We start from the raw sequence: 13,771 nt of genomic DNA, 5'->3' as shown, positions 1-13,771 counted from the left end.
ACCTATAAACAGCAAAGGTGACTACATTCAGAGGAAATACAAATAACTTATTGAAATCAAAGGATGTCCCCATCTGTAAAAAGTGTAGCACTTGATTCTTCATTTAGCAAAAGAAGATTAAACTTTCATGGTCCTATCCAAATATCTTTGGAAGTGTATTAACCAGACTGATTAATTATTTTTAGAGGGTTTGAAATCCACTTTCTAAAATTTATATATACACCATTTAATCATGAAATATACATACAAAAGATTGTACGGAAGGAATGTGCATAATTTAAAGGGTTATAGTAAAATAATTATGTGTTAAGGATTTGTATAAAGATGTAAAATACACCTGAACCTTTGAATATCCCTTTTTCCCAGATGTAATCATTATCTTGAATTTGGTGCTTTTAGTCTGTTGCACTTGTCCTTTGTTAACCCAGAGATGACTGTCAAATTGTTGAAAATCTAGCACTGAATGATTAGGAAAAAAAAAGAAAGTTACCACATACATAAAGCTTGAATATTTGCACCTGGAGTAGAGTCCTCAGAGCCCCTCTGCGTCCAGGTCTGAGTGAATTCTGATTGTATGAGGATGAAAGAAGGTATAATTTCATGGGGTAGTGTGTCTTTCATTCTAAATGCAAAACTGGAACCTAAGAGGCTTTTGTGAAATAAAAGACCATGAAGCATAAGCTTCATTGCAAATCTGCCTCGGATGGGAGGTGTTAGTGAAAAAGAAATACATCCATAGGGCCCTAGGATACAGAACAGAGCATTTTGGGAAATTGGCATGGTTCAAGAGAGGGACACTTGTTGTATGTAGGATAACAGCTACTTAAAAGTATTTCAACATTTTTACAGACAGTATTAGCACATGGAAACAGGTTATTTTCACTACATTCATCTCTTTCTGTACATATCCCGATATGATACAATATATGACAATATATGACAATGACTTATCAATATGTGAATGATCTGATATGATAAATCTGCATACATAAGCATATATATTTATTTTTGCCCATCTTAAATGTTACATAAATAAATTCATACATATACGCCCTGACACTTCTTACATCTTTTTTTCTTTTCTAGATATTTTTTACTAAAATTAATTTTCATTAATTAAATTTAATTTCATTAAAAATAAATTAGAAACTTAAATTAAAGACAACTACTTTGCTCTTATGTCTAATCTGGCCAAGTACTAGAAATGTAACTTTTATAAAAGGACTTTGGTAAAATTTGTCAATGCACCAATTCTATCAAAAACTTTAGATAGGAATAATAAAGTTCAGTAAATTAAATTTTAGAAAGCATAAATGAAATATTCAAAAATCACGGGAATCTCTTCCTTAAACATGAAAGGCTTAAATAATTTTCAATGTAGCTTCTTAACAACAATAAGAAAATTGGTTCACAATTGCTAAATGAAATAATACTGAGGTAGTTCTTGGGTAACTTTAGAGCTTCATTATGCAGTCCAAAATTAAAAAGATAGCATTTTTCTTTAAACTGAATAGAAATGCACATACTGGGTCATGACTTTTCCATCTACTTGGATTACAGAGATTTATTCATCAATTGTTTTTATCAACCAACTTGATGGTTCCATGTTTTTCCTTCCTCATTTAAAAGAATGAACATTTTTCCAGTGGAATAGCTCTTCTCTAGTTATTCGTGTTTCCTCTGAATGCAGTCACCTTTGCTGCTTATAGGTAAAGCATTTTTAAATTGCCTATGAGGTATTCAGGCCAGTCCATGAGCTGAGCTGGCATGCTGGCATTGGTATACAATGTGTGCAACTTGATCACATCCACAGTGATCATGCTACAAGTTCTTTCAACAACGCTTTAAAAAAGTATCATATTCAATCATTTTCATCATCATGTAGAGCTTACTGTTAGTTTTAGTGAGTTTTTTTTTTTGCTTTGGTGACCAAAAGACCTGATAAAAACAATTTAGAAGAGGAAAAGTTAATTTGGTGCTGTGGTTTCAAAGGTCTCAGTCCATATACAGCCAACTCCATGACTCTGACTCCAGATAAGGCAGAACACTGTGGCAAAAGAGGGTGGCAGAAGAAAAGAACTCAGGACATGACAACAAGGGAGCAGAGAGCCAAAAACATAAATCCCAATGATACATCCCCAGTGACCCTCTGCCCCGTCACCACCTGTCTATAGTTATAACCCATTGAATCCCTATCAGTGGATTAATCCATTGCCTTCTTGATGAACATCTTTGTTGTTCCATTGTATTTTGCTATGTCAAGAGTGCTGACTTATTTTTTCATGTTTTCTGGTGGATTTCTAGTATTTCTGAATAGGGAATGCATATTAAAATAGGAAATATAATTCTGAGTGGAATTGGTAGTGAATATAATAGGTAGTGAATTTAATAGGCCCCTAAATAATTGATTATAAACTCCATACTTTTCATCACTAAATTGTATTGGCCCATGTAGTAAATAATCATTTTTTTTAAATATAGGTCTGCTTCTTGTATCTTTTTAAAAAATTCTACTTGTTAATTGTCTCAGCCCATCCTCTGGCATACTCTACTAACTGGCATAATTTTCAGATGAGCCTTATGAAACGTATGCTGTCAGAAAATTTTGTTTCTTCTTGTTCCTTTAATTCTTCATATGATTTTTAGAACAAATTAACAAATTCATAGGAAAGTCTCCATAGTGACATATTTAAAACTGAGATTTTTAATCATTGAACTTTTCTACCTATGACTATAAGTATACCTTCTCATTTTTTTTTCTTTTGGGTATGGGGTTTCAGTTCACAGTATTGAACCAAGAGTTTTGTATAGGCTCAAGTACTCTACCACTTAGCTATATGAACGATACTTTGCTTTTTTTTTTTTTTTTTTTGAGACAGGGCCTCTCTGAGTTGCCTACGTTGGCTTAAAATTGTGATCCTCCTGCCTCAGTCTCCAGAATAGCTGGGATTACAAATGCCCTACCATGGCTAGTTTTGTTTACATTCCTTTGTGTGTGTGTGTGTGTGTGTGTGTGGAGGGGGGACCAGGAATTGAACTCAGGGGCATTCAACCACTGAGCCACATCCCCATCCCTATTTTGTGTTTTATTTAGAGACAGGGTCTCACTGAGTTGCTTAGTGCCTCACTAAATTGCTGAGTCTGGCTTTGAACTGGCTATCCTCCTGCCTCAGCCTCCTGAGCTGCTGGGATTACAGGCATGCACCATTGTGCCTGGCACATGCATGTTCTTACTTAATGTTTCACAATAGAAAGAATGATTTTTTAAAAGTCATGCATATTTTCCTTTCTTATTTTCATGTGCATGGTATGTTTGTCACTTTATATAAATGGAATTTTAAAGTAAAATTTAATGATTTTGTGTGTGTACGAAAATGCAGTAAACCACATTTAACACTGATTTTGTATTTCTTGGTAAAATAACTCATTAGGTCTTATCTACATTCTGTAAATATTTTACAAGTTTCTATACAGACCAATATATGAGAAAATGACACTATTGTCTTCAATTCAATTCTTATGATTTTTTCTTTAATCCTTATTATCAATTACTTTTGTTTAATGTTAAATGAGATGGTGATAATTACTGTTTTATATTTATATTTATATTAGAAGTAAAGTTTTGACTTCTCACCATTGTGTATTTTGTTTGTCACAGGGATTTTTTTTTAACCATTGGCAGATAATAACTACATATGGTTATGGGACACAATGTGATATTTCATCTCACTTATACAGGATACTTAGATTATCAGTCATCTCAAATATTTATTATTTCTTTGTGTTGAGAACATTCAAAATCTTCTCTTCTGGCTATTAACAATATTAAATACTGTGAACTGTCATCACATCTCAGTGTAATAGGATATCAGAACTAATGTCTGGCTGTGACTTTTTCTGTGTTAGGCTCTCCCTGTTCTCCCATTAGCCAGTCTCAACCCCTATGTTGACCTCTATGTCCATGAACTCAGCTTTTTTGAGATTCCACATGAATGAAACTATGTGGCATATATCTTTTTATACATGATCTATTCCATTTCACACTATGATCTCTATGTCTATAATGTTGCTACAACTTATAAAATCCTGTCTATTTATGGATGAATAGTATTCTACTGTGTTTATATAATGTATTCTGTTTATTCATCCATCAGTGAACATCTCAGTTGATTCCATACCTGGCTACAGTGAATATTATCACAATAACACAGGAGTTCATGTGTCTTTTAAATATTGTGATTTTATCTCCATTAGCTTAGAACAAGATTGCTGGATCATATGGTGCTGACATTTTGATACTCTTTGTTAAGTTAAATAAGTCTAATGTTAGTTTATGAAGATATGTGTAGCCAATGTACATAAATGATACCAAAAGCTACTATTGCATACATTGAAAGAGTTCGGACTTTTTTAAAATTTAATGTGTTGATATGGAAATTTATATAAATCAAATCTCTAATGAGGAAACATGATGAAAAGATTTTTCATCATGATGCTTTTCTGTCTTTGCTTACCACATTTGATTTGCTAAAATTATTTTAAGATTTTCTCATTGTTCACAGGTGACAATAAATTAGTTTAATTTTTTTCTATTTGAGCGCAGATATATTAAATCCTTAAAAATTATCAGAATACATTTCTTATTTTGTTACTTCTTAAAATTTAGGTACTATTGAAGTTACCTCTTGCATACTTAACAGGAAAACATTAAAAATCTATCTGGATATAAAGTTTTGTCTGTGAGAAGATTTAAAATTAAAGGTATAATTGATAATTATTTTACTACTTTTGTTATGATAAGAAAAGCTTGGTCTTTATCCCTGGTTCTTGCTTCAGGGCTCACAAAACCCTAGCAATTTCCTGAGTCGTAAGAATGATAAGAATATCTTTTTCTCTAGTGACATGACTCTTGATGGGACCCTGATAATTTTACCATAGGGTTGGTCACCAGGAAAACCAAACCTGATTTGAAAATGGGAACTTTCATCAACATGCACTGACCCAGAGGTAGAAAGAGTCGTTGGGGATTCAATCCTTCATCAGTTCTCAATGATTTAATCATGCCCATGTAATAAAATCTCCAACCTAAAACCTGGTGTACAGAGAGCTTCCAATTTGTGGGAGAGCAATGCTTCTAGATCCCTCTCGTAGAAACTGGACTGCTTTGCACATTCTTCACTCTAAGTGTATCATCCATTAACTGTTCCTGACTGCAGTCCTTTATAATAAATTGAATTGTTTTCCTACCCAAACTGGAAAGGCTTTAGATATCCCTACTGTACTCATGTCTTTGCTCAATAGTTGCCAGAGCCTCATGTTTCTTCATGTTCTAGAAATCATTCCAGGAGGCACGTGAGAAGCTCTCTAATTTTTTTTTTTTGTGTGTGTGCCTGTGTATGCATGCTTCTGCCCCCACCTATACACACTTGTTTAGGGTGTGTGTGTGTTGGGGTGCTTTTTTAATATTTTAAGACTGCAGAGAAATATGTATAAAAATAGCAGTTCTCTAAGGACCTGTTCTCTCTCCCTAAAGTAACTTCAACTGTATTGTGAAGAGGCTAGAAGTATTTCTCAAGATAATTTATTAATAAATGTTAGATTGTTCCTTATATTTTCTTAGGGAATTCTACTATGATCTAGTGCTCAGTTTTAGAATGTGAATTAATTTAGCACCTATTTTGCTATTCTTGGTCTCTAATCGAAAGAATTACATTTTATAAAATTAATAACATGCTGACAACAATTCCATATGCTCCACATTCCAAAACGTTCTTGAAAAGTTCCTTTTCTGTCTCCCATAAACAATATTTAATTTATTATAATTCATAATCAGAAAATTAAAAATATTTTTACGTCTCTCACAGTCACTCCATGTTTTCGTAATTTTTATTTGTTCTTTTTGGCAACACAAGACAGTAGAATATATTTTGGCATATTATACCTACGTGGTGTATAACTTCCCATTATTGTGGTTTTATATGATGTAGAGTTACACTCGTCATGCATTCATATATGAACACAGGAAAGTTATGTATGATTTATTCTACTGTCTTTCTCTTCCCATTTCCTGTCCCTCCCCTTCAATCCCCTTTGTCTAATCTAATGAACTTCTATTCTTCCTCCTGCAACCCTTCCTGTATGTTAGCATTCACATATTAGAGAGAATATTTCACCTTTTTGGTAGGGGGGATTGGCTTATTTCAATTAACATGATAATCTCCAGTTCAATCCATTTACCAGCAAATGCCATAATTTCATTCTTCTTTATAGCTTAGTAATATTCCATTGTGCATATATAACTCATTTTCTTTATCCATTCATCTGTTGAAGGGTATCTAGTTTGGTTCCATAGCTTAGCTATTGTGAATTGAGCTGCTATAAACATTGATTTGGTTGTGTCACTGCAGTATGCTGATTTTTTAAGTCCTTTGGGTATAAACTGAGGAGTGGAGCAAGTGGGTCAAATGGTGCAATGCACAGAAGTTTTACTATTATTATATGTATGTTATTATCCACACTATGCATTGTTTCCTTTCTACTATTCATCTTCAAGTCTACTTTAGTATACTATTCTAGTATACTTCTTTATTTTACTGATTTTTAACACATTTTAGTGAAGTATCTATCTCATTGCTTTTTGAAGTATTTCTATCTCATTGCTTTTTGCTTACCAGCAATGTATGTATTTGTGTATTCTTCCATAGGATTATCATCCTGATCCTAGAGAAGAAACTAGCTCTTCAGTTGTATGCCTATGTGTTGGTCAGATTCCACTAATATAATATCTGAAATAAATCAACTAAAAAAGAGAAAAGATATATGTATTATCCATTCATCTGTTGAAGGGCTCTAAGATGGTTCCATAGTATAGCTACTGTGAATTGAGCTGCTATAAACACTGATGTGGCTGTGTCATTGTAGAAGCTGATTTTAAGTCCTTTGGGCATAAACTGAGGAGTGGGATAGCTGGGTCAAATGGTGGCTCCATTCCAAGTTTTCTGAGGAATCTTCATACTGCTTTCCCGAGTTGTGGTACATATACACAATGAAATATTACTCAGTCTTAATACAGAATAAAATTATGGGCATTTTCAGGTAAATTAGTGGAACTAGAGAATATCATGTGAAGTGAAATAAGCCAATCCCAAGAAAACAAAGGTTAAATGTTTTCTCTGATAAGCAGATGCTGATCCATAGTTGAGGGAGGTAGGGAAGAATAATGGAACTTTGGATTGTGGAGAGGGGAGTGAATGTGTGGGGATGGGAAGGATGGTACAATGAGACAGACATCATCACTCTATATGATTAAACTACTGGAGTGACTCCGAACCATGTATAGCCAGAGGAATGAGATGTTATGCTCCATTTGTGTACAACGTGTGAAAAGGCATTCTACTGTCACTTGTAACTAATTAGAACAAATAAAAAAATTTTAAAATAAAGGAGCAAAGGTGTATTTTGACTAACAATTTTAGAGTCATTGCTCATTTTAAAATCATTTAGCTCATTGCTTTTGGACCTGTATTGAGATGGTATGTCACTGTGGGAGCACACGGTTGAGGAAGCTGCTCACCTCATGCTGTTCAGGAAGTACAGAGAGAGGAAGAGAAGGGGCAGGGTCCTAATATCCTCTTTAAGGTCATGCCTTCAATGATCTACCTCTTTCCCAATAGGCTAGGGCATATCCCAATATCACCACAACCTGGTAATAAGTCATAAAGACGTGTGACCTCAAGAGACATTCAAGATCCAAACCATAGAGCTCCATATAAGAATTATATGTTGTGTTTTTCTCTCTCTCCCTCTCTCTCTCCTTATTTGTGTGTGTGTATTCAAATAAAGGTGTTTCCAGTAGATTTTATATTCAATAGTAAGCTTTATTTTTTTCAGAGAAGATATAACTTATTAAAGTTATTATAAGATATATTTTACTAAATTACTTGATATAGCATTACTACTTCACTCTCTTTTTCTTTCCTATTTTCTTCTCTTTATTAACTTTATTTCCTAACTAAGGAAGATAGATGCTAGTTCCCATTTGAGAATTGATTAAATACTCTGTTCTGAGGCTAATTTACTTCCTAGAAAAACATCTCTCTATGTCTCTCAAAATTTAACGACCTGATTTCAGTTCAGAGGAGAGTTCCTTGTGTCAGTGGTACTTTAAAATTCAGATAATCAAATGAGACATTCTTTTTCTTGACCTTCTTAGAACGTCTTTATAGTAACTCATCTAACCACAACTTGGCTATCATGTTGTATTGATTCTTTATAAAAAAAAATGTCTCAAGTACATTGAAGATAAGTGACACCTGATATTACTTTGAAATTACATAAAATACATGTGTTGTTGACTCAGTTATTATATCAGTCAATAAGAGTGACACAGACTAATAAGTTGTAGAAGCTGCAACTGATATACAGACAATTTGACAGCTGGATTCTATGAGCTACTGTTTGCAAAACAGTCCTTTTTAAACTATGAGATAAGGGTAATAACATAATAGTCATATATGCTTACAACTTTCATCTCTGAACAAGTAACTAGTGATCATCACATACTAGATTGGTTCTTATTCTTGCTCTATGAAAGTTTTTATTTTTTTATTTTTTTAGTCTGCTCTTTGGGACTTTGACTAACTAAATAAGTATTAAAAAAAAGACAAGTCTTTACAAAGCCTATACAAGGTTATTGGGTGCTAGCTACAGATTGCTGATAAAAGGATGTCTAAACACTGAAAAAGGAGTTATCATCAAATACCAAACAGACTTTATATATATCCAAATTGATTTTGTAAATTAATCCAAGTCTAGGTACACACATTGAAACTAATGGAGTTCAGAAAAGCATTAAATAACACTCTAGCCAAATGAACTAGTCAATTTAACATATATCACTTGGGATCATGAAATAGATTTTCATTATTTTCATTTTGAAAAATAAAAAACCTACCAAATAATCTCTAAACTTTCCAAAAATCAAATTTCTGCCCAGTTTGAGAGCAAATTCAACATACATATTGCTAAAATTTAAAGCATTGTATAAATTCATCAAAAGAATAAAAATACTAGATAATTTGATTTATAAGGTAAATTTTTAAAAAACTGATTCAGACATTGATCATGTTTTTTTTTCAAAGTGTTTTAAATATCCTACTAAACATACATATAGGAGAGGGAACTCAATATTTTGCAAGGAATTACTTCTGTGAGTTGTGATTGGACCTGGATTCTGAGGAGCAGACGTAGTTACTGGTTCTATGTAGGCAAGATCACACTGTCTTGGCTACACATTTTATGTAAGATTGATATCCTGTCATACTCAGTCTGATTATATTTAAAGGTCTGTTTTTCCCAAGTTTTTTACAGGTTATATGCATAAACCAGAAGGGACACCATGATTTTATGATGTTGAGAATCTATTGCATAATTATTTGAAGATAAATATTTGAAACATTTAAGAAATGTATTGTTTCCACATATATAAATCATGTCTTCAAATCATCTTATTAATATGTTTCTTGAATGGCTATTTTCTCATGTTTCTAATATATTTTGTTTTGTCAATGATCATTTAAACCAAGCACCATCATGTTTGCTTGCCCTGGGAGTCTGTATTTCTTAATGCACATTTGACTTGTCCACAAATTTATAGACCAATTGGAACATCATTCCAGAAAAAAAGATAGCATTTTTTTTGTATGATTTAATGCAAACTTTTGAAGTATGGAAAAGACAAATAATGCTTTTGCCCAAATCATCTTAGTGGCTATATTTTCTTCAAAAATAATTAAACATCACATTTTATCCTAAGCAGTATATCATGTAAAGTAAGTAGTGTAATATTCATGCTCTTTCAAGGTCACTTAGTTGTATTTCAAAGGACATTCATTAAAAACATTAGAATCTTTTAACAAAGGAAACATAGTTCATTTTATAGGCTAATTACTCAGTATATAGATCACTCAACCATCAAAAAAAATTGAACACATACATAAAAACCTATACTAAGTTGAAGTTGGCGTCTCATTTCTAACTGATATGGTGCTTAGTATGAACTTTTATGTCTCCAATTAAAACACTAGGGAAAACACCACAAGTGCATTCAAGCTTTTTCTAGTCAGTCAATCTGTCATCATAGTAAGCATGGCTGTCTGTTCTGCTATTTTCCAGTGCCAGTGTGATATTCACACACCATCTGCCGACTTCCACTTATTGCTATTCAGGCTCCATTGCTAGTTATTCATTTCTCATTTTGGTCATCATAAGTCAGCATGTTTGTGAAAATCCAGTACTGCTTGCTGAACTAATACATGTACAACTGCTGTTGAATTTAGGCTTTGGGACTTATATTGCTGCTCTGATAATTTCCTATGGATTCATCTTCTACAAAATTCATGCACTAACATATTGTACTGAAAGCTTGCAGTAAAATAAAGCATTCATTTTTCAAGAGGAAAGAAAATGAGGACTCATCAGACATGTTTTCTTCCTTTTCATCCTATTGTTAAAACTGCATTTTAATCGCATGCATTGAATGTATATTTATATTTAAGGCTCCTTGGATTTCTATCTTATAATTGAGTGACCCTTAATATTTTGCCCTGCAGACGTACATATGAGAATTTTAATTTCTCAAAGGTCAATGTGAAATATCTATACTCCACCTAAAATGCTGACTTTCAACACAAAGAGAAAAAACTCATAGTTCATCATTGAAATAGATAATTATCATAACCTCCTTATGCACAACACCTCATATGATCCTTTTCTCCACTAAATTCAGAGACATTCAGTAAAAATTTGAGGCCTCTATCACTCTTTTTTTTTGAGGGTGGTGGTGGTGGTGGTGGTGGTGGAGGGTCCCAGGGATTGAACTCAGGGGCACTCCCCAACTGAGCCACATCCCCAGCCCTAGTTTGCATTTAATTTAAAGACAGGGTCTCTCTGAGTTGTTTGGTGTCTCATTTTTGCTGAGACTGGCTTTGAACTCTCAATCCTCCTGCCTCAACCTCCCAAGCTGTTGGAATTACAGGTATGTGCCATCACACCCAGATATTTTTATTATGGAAGCTTCTATATGGCATGCCATGTCTCAAGAAAATTCTTTCCTTCCCAAACTCACAAAGCCACTAAATACACTCTTTTAAATTCATAAGCTAAAGCTGATTTACTTACGCTTCTGAGATTCTAGTGTTTGCATGTTATTTATTTTATCATCAACTCTTTCAATTTTTATTTTATTTTATTTTTTTTAATTTGAGGCATGGTCTTACTGATTTGCTTTTATGCTGTCAAAAAAAGAAAAGAAAAGAAAAGAAAAGAAAATCTCCCATGATTTTACATAACTTAGTAGAATGATGAGAGATTGAGAGTTCTAGATACTCTGTTTAAGATCACTCTTCCTTTACCTCTAAGACCTCATGGACAAACACACTATTCTTTGGAAGACCATTCTTCCTTTCCAAATTAACCACCACCAGGCTTCCTATGGCCACCAATATGAATCTCATGTGTCCTCTCTTCTTCATTTTGTAAGGTATCAAAAGCCCAGGACTCCATCTCATCCTTACACTCCTGAGAACTATTATTGCTTTATAGGTTTGTAGAACTTCTTTTTTGAACTCTTCTTCCATTCTTTCTGATCTCATAAAAGTATTTCCCCCGTGTTCTCACCATAAGCTGTGTAACTCCTCCACCATGATTTGACTAAGTTGACAATCAGCTCTCCCTGGAGGCCAGTGCCTTTTTGAGTCTGGTAGCTGTATTCTTTTCATACTAGCTTCTATTGTATTTGGATATGTTGCTGTTGCGTCCAAATAATGCAAATTTTGTGACTTGAGACTGCACAATTTTAGTATCTTACAGTTTTTGAAGTGATAAGCTTAAAATATTTAGCAGGGTCAGGTTTCTTTTTGAGTTTCCATAGGAGACTTGAACACTCTTCTTTTCCTGCTTTTAGAGGCTGCCCATTTTTTAAGATCTTGATTTCATTTTTCTGACTTCCGCTTCTATCATCACATTGATTCTGACCCTCCCATCTCTCTTAAGAAAACCTGTGATTTGGCTCACCACAATAATTCAGGATAATTTAGTTATTTCAAGATTCTTAATAACATCTGAAACATCACTTTGTCACTAGTGCCAAGGAGTGTGTGAGCATATTGGGAGGGGTTATCCTGTCTACTACAGGGGCATGTATTTTCATTCCTGCTAACTGCAGATTTAAAAAAGTATCTTTATCCTCTTAAAGATCAAGTTTAAATTTTCACCTATAATTTAGTGTGTGTGTATATATATACATATACACACACAATCTTTAGTGTGTGTGTGTGTATGTATATATATACACACAATATATATATTATATATATAATATATTAATATTATTATATTTTATTATTAATATATTATTAAATAATATATATATATATATATATATATATATATATATATATATAGTGTGTATATATATATACATACACACACACACACACACACACACACACACACACACACTAAAGATTGAAACCAGGGGTGCTTAACCAGTGAACCACATCCCCAGCCCCAGAACTTTTTAATTTTTTTTCTTTTTTAATTTGAGGCAGGGTTTTGCTGATTTGCTTATGGCCTCACTAAGTAGCTGACACTAGCTTTGAACTTGCAATTCTCCTGCTTCAGCCTCACAAACTGCTGGGAATATGGGTATGCTCCACCACATCTGCCACACTATTACTTTTTGTGAACATTATTATTTCTTAAAAATACATACATGATTTAAAATTTTTTCACAATTTACAATTTTTTTTACAAAATAGTAAATATAGAATCTAAATTTATAACTCCTTAAATTAGTTCAGGCAAATGTGATGAATTAGGAAATGGTTTCCTTCTTATCTAATTTTTTTTTTCAGTTGATAAAATTATATCTTCTGATTCTTTAAATGTGTAAGTGCCATTTTAGTTGTGTTAGTGAAGGAACAGAAAAATAATTTAAAATCCTCACAACTGAAAGCAATTATAATTCCAAGGTAATAAAATTCAATATATTCCCACTAATACTACATTTTTCTACAGTTATCATCTGTTGGTTTTTCTGAAAAATAATTAAAGTATCCCTGTGTGGAAAATTTCATGTACTATTTATATGTGAATTACTTGATAATTTTTTATCCATAAGAAATATGCTCTGAATAGTGAAAAGTACCAATATTATGGTCCTTGTTTAAAGGCAGTTTTTCTTTAAGCTTACTGTTAATCAGAAATTAAGTATTTTTTTATTTGTAAATTGAGCTAATATTGTAATAATTAAATTAGTTATTATGCCAAGTTCATCATCCAATCCTACCCCTATTCCTAAGATCTCTAGTAAGTACATATTTGACATGACTAATAGTCAAATGTCTGAGCTGACTGTCCATGTAGTGCAGCCTTCATTCTATAATCATTCAGCATCAGATTTCTAGTGTGCTGTCTTGCCTGTCCATTCTATTTTGAAATCCATGCCCTTCCAGCTATTCAATCTGTCCAAATCACTTTAGCAAAGTCATTGGTCTCCCAGTAACAATAGTTCTGTTCTCCTGCAGCTGAACAACTTCCAAAGGCAACAGAGACTTGAGTCAGGTTGTTTTTCTTCAAAAACAGTTTTTAAAAACTTAAATGGAACATTTTTTTTTTGCTTGTAATAGCTGCAGGGAAAGTGAGGGGGGAAGAAAGGGTCTCTAACAGGATGGAGGATAGGTTTCCATATTGGTAGTGAAAAGGAACTAAC

This window comes from Callospermophilus lateralis, unplaced genomic scaffold (assembly GCF_048772815.1).
Source record: "Callospermophilus lateralis isolate mCalLat2 unplaced genomic scaffold, mCalLat2.hap1 Scaffold_146, whole genome shotgun sequence".
Lineage (NCBI taxonomy): Eukaryota > Metazoa > Chordata > Mammalia > Rodentia > Sciuridae > Callospermophilus > Callospermophilus lateralis.
The sequence above is the reverse complement of the archived record's forward strand: the minus strand, read 5'-3'. Positions refer to the sequence as shown.